The following is a 4,729-nucleotide window of genomic DNA, read 5'->3' on the forward strand; positions in this document are numbered from 1 at the left end:
AAGAGTTTTCTGAGACTTTTATCTTCTTTTACTTCTAAATACAGTTTGGTGGAAACTATTAGGATTTGAGCTTTGTTTCCTGATGTCACTGTGAAGCACGGATTCCATCGTCGTTGAGAAGACAGTTTCATAAGGGCTGTAATGAATTTATCTAATGACCGAACAGGGAGTGCTTATGTTTTTTTATTGTGTTTGATGAATCACGATTACCCTTCACTCTTTCTGTATCAAGAATAAGAATCTCATATGATCTATGGTTGGTTATGTGGTGCCAGGTATCATAGAAATACTGGAGTTGGGGCGATCAGGAAGTCTTGCTTTTCGACCTTAAAATATAAATTTCATCATTTGCCTCCTCAATATGATTTTTCCTTATTCTTGACAAAAAGAATTGTAGATAGAACTGCTTTGCATCTGTGGAATTTGATGTTGGTCCTCCTTTGATGTGATGAGGATATGGATTGCAATTATTTAAATGATTGAAGGGGTTTTTACGAGACTTTGATTTCCTTTTACTTTAAATGTGGCGGAAAATATTAGGATTCCATATATGTTTAGAAGATAATATAGTTCAACAGATGACCAAACAGGGAACTTACGTAATCTTCTTTAATTTTGGCATCCTTTCAGTTTATTTCGATGCCTTATCATTTTAGTTCATGTTTTCAGCCTCGGATTTCTTTTTTTTTTTTTATGCGAGGAGAACAACATGTGTGACTTGATCTTGCTTCTACGATGATTTAAGGGTTCCTTTTCTGCTCTTCTAACGGTATTTGATTCTTCTTTCCAAGATTTAATTGAAGCTTATGAGCTACATTTATTGGAAGAATATATGTGATATGGCAGTATTGGAAGTTTGTATGGATTTGAATTATCTTACCTTATAATCGGCAGATTCAAATAATTCTAATATTTGGAATGAAACATGGGTCTAAAAATGATCTAGTGAAGATACGGATCTTTGAAGAAGGGCTCTGATAACTTGCCGGATCCGATTTGATATTCTCTGCCAGAGTTACCTGCAAAACAGAACCGGAGACAGGATCTCCGGGAAAACTCTTCGACGATCAAGTCAGTTTTTGTAAGAAGGTTGGTAATTTGACAATAGTATTGCGGGGAAAATTGTGAGCGTACCTTTTTCCCTCGTTCTTAAGGCCTTTTATAGGTGTTTTTTAGGTAACCGCCGAGGGCGGTTACTCCTTAGTGGGCCACGTTCTGAGGGCGGTTCCCCCTTTTTAGGCCATGTCCCTTTCGTGGCTTTCATGGCAACGAACGTGGTTCTGAGTGGGAGTCTTGATGCTCCGTTTAGGAATTCGGGGCGGTTACTCGCTTCACCCGTTTCCGCTTATTCGGGTCCCATTCGGGGCGGTTACTCGCTGCGCCCGCTTCCTTTATTCGGGTCTCATCCGATCTTAGACCATAGGTCTAAGTATGGGCTGGGCCTGCGAAATGAGTATGACCCGATTTAGCCTCGCGGGTCATCACATGCCTCCCCTTTAGTTTGATACAAGAGCCCTTTAGGGTCTGTTCATAGGGGACGCTTCGTTTTCGCTTGTCTATTCAAAATTCAAAAACTTGTGAATTTTTCCTCTTTCGTTATTTCTTTTCCGGCGTCATCTTTTCCGGCGTTGACCTCTTATTTCCATCATTTCTCTGTGTTGTCTTTCCCATGTAAGTTTTCCTCTTCATAATTTGTACCTCGTTCGGCTTTTTACTTCTGTTTATTTCTTTTCCTCAATATGTCGAACCCCGACCTTGACTTCGCACCGTTCGATGAGAGCTACGTCCGCGAGGTTTCTCATGAAGTTGATGAGATGGTTGATGAAGTTTCAACCAGTTCTTATGGGTCTGATTCCCACCCCGTTGACTTCCTCCACCTGGCGAATACAACCGACGAGGGTCTAGGTTTTGACCCTAAGAAGTTGATTCCGCCACCTGTCCCAACCCCCCGTTTGTTACCAAAGAGGGACAGGTCGGGAAGCCTAGTTTGTCGCGAGACCATTGAGGATTTGCGGGTGCAATATCCTTGGCTCCAAGGTCTCGAGACCATCATTCCCGGGGAGGATAGAGGACCGGGCGATTACCCAAACGGGTATTTCACCATTTTCGTCGCCCAGATTATCTGCGGCTTCACTTATCCGCTGGCGGATGAGATTGCTTCCATCCTCGGCGGTTACGGAATCACACCCGGACAGTTACATCCAAATGGATGGGCCGACTTGACCCTGGATAAATTTCTGGCGGATTGTTTGGAGGTTCCTTTCTCGCTTAAAATTTTCTCCAAGCTTCATCATTTCAAGAGTTCGGCGGGGTATTTCACTTTCATCCGCCAGAGCGGATACTATGGTTTTGACGAGAAACTGAACAAGATCCGCGAGTGGGATCGCTCTTACTTTTTTATCAAGTTTAATGAGGGAAATCCGAACTTCCTTCGCCATTGGGGCCGGCCCAATGTGAAGAGTTTGAACTTCGGTTATCCCAGCGAGGAAGAATCCGCCGTCATCAAGTTCCTGAAGAGTACCCCTCCTTTTGTATGGACATATGATCAGGCCTTCCATATGCTAAGGAGCCGAGTAGCGATTGCCTACCGCGAGGGGGATCGCGTGGTCTATATCCCTTATCGCGTTTTTGTGCAAGGTACTTTTTATTTCCAAGTTGATGATTTCTTTTAACCCTTTGCAGGGGTGATCCTTTATCTCAAATCGCTGCAGATCGGGAGGCTAAAGCCTTAGCGAGAAGGAAGAAGCGGATGGCGGGAACCGCCTCCGTTGTAGGGGCGGATTCTTCTGGAGGAACGATTCCTTCCATTGAGGCGGCTTCTCTTGTAAGGGCCTCCGTTTCACAAGGTCCCGCTTCTGCCTCCGAGGATCTTCCTTTGACGAGGAAGCGGAAGATAAGTGCGGATACAGAGTCTTCTCGTCCCAAGAAGAAGAACACCTCCGTGTCCCTTACTGTTGGCGGTACACCCGTATCCGCCTCATCCAAAGGAAAGAGCAGTACCCCAATTCATGAGGTATCCTGATCTATTCCCTCTTTCTATATTGCTACTTTTTTCCTCATGAGCTATCTGCTGTTCTCTTGATATTTTTCTTTATGCCTTTGCAGCCAATTCCCGACATCAGCGGATGGTGGACTAGGACCTTTGGCATGGCCGTGAGTTTTTCTTGCAAGGATATTGTCTCTTCCATATGCAATGTCCTCGGGCGGCTTCCCTTTGCTTCCCGTGTGCGCGAACAAGTACCGCTCCCTACCGCTGTGGAGGGGATCGAGAAGCGTTCTGTAGAGGTATATTGTTGCTTGTCATTCTCTTTCAAGGATCTTGCGTCCATTGTAACCGCCTATTTCTATTCGCCCTTTTTTATTCGTTAGCCGTCTTATATGCAGATTATCAATTTCGCTGAGGGCATTCTCCGAAGGGATGCCGAGCGAGCCAAGGAGTTGGAAGATCTTGGTACTGAATTGGCGACTCAGAAGTCGCTTTATGATGATGTCCAAGGGAAGGTGAAGGTCCTAGAAGGCACCCTTCAGAAGGCTGTGAGCGAGAAGGAGGAGGCTCTTAAATCTCTTCAGGCTAAGTCCGATGAGCTGCGAAAGGCCCTCGATGATCTAGCTGATTCCCAGGAGACACAAAAGAAGAGGGCTGAGGAAATTCTGGCTGAAGACGGTGCCCGCATCTACTGGTATAGGGAGCGGATTCATGCCGCTTATGAGCATGGACATCAGGGTCTCGTACTTAACCGCCCCAAGGTTCCCATCCCTGAAAAGGATTTAACTGAGAAGTGGGACAAGCTGGAAGCCGAGGATGCTGATATGGATGAGGTACTCCTCTTAGATTGGAAGAGTTTTCAGGAATCTCCAATTATCGGCGAGATCCCTACCCAGAATGCGGAAGAAGGGGCACCGCATGACATCTCTCAGCCTGAGCAAGAGGTACCGCCCTCCGAAGCAGTTATTGATTCGAGGGTTGAGGATTCGCTTGAAGTAGATCCGCCCACTGAAGGAGATGAGGGAGTCGCTGGAGGCGAGGAAAGCAGTAGGGGTGAAGGAGAGGAAGCCGTAGCATATTTTAATTTATATTTGGACTTTTTATATGTAACAAACTGCCCGTATATATTAATTTTCTTTCACTTGCCGCTTTGCCTTGCCTATACGTGCGATTATTGTCACTTTATTTTCATGTATGATCCTTGCCTTTTGCCGACTTCATACTTGTAATTCTTCATAGTAATTTTTGCTTTCGCTAGGGTGGCCAAACCCTTTTTGCAATTTTTGAGTACTCGTTTATTCGCTTAATTTTATGCCTTACTCTATTATTTTTCTTTCGAAAATAATATAATCATAAGGTTAATCATAAGGTTTTGTAAGTGATGCGTAATCATGCATCCGCCTTTCTTTAATAGGCAACACATTTATGTGTTTTTTGAGTTTAACCCTAAGGGTTTTGCGAGTGATGCGTAATCATGCATCCGCCTTTCTTTAATAGGCAACACATTTATGTGTTTTTTGAGTTTAACCCTAAGGGTTTTACGAGTGATGTGTAACCATGCATCCGCCTTTCTTTAATAGGTAACACATTTATGTGTTTTTAAGAACAATCCGCATTCGGGCGTAACATATTGAATAAATGTAATAATTGAATACCTTTATTGATAAAGAGAAAAGGTTTATTACATAGGTACACCAACTGTGTGGGATCAAAGCCTCATTAAAACCTTTTATCAGAAAACCC

The sequence above is a fragment of the Euphorbia lathyris genome, chromosome 1, assembly GCF_963576675.1.
Source record: "Euphorbia lathyris chromosome 1, ddEupLath1.1, whole genome shotgun sequence".
Lineage (NCBI taxonomy): Eukaryota > Viridiplantae > Streptophyta > Magnoliopsida > Malpighiales > Euphorbiaceae > Euphorbia > Euphorbia lathyris.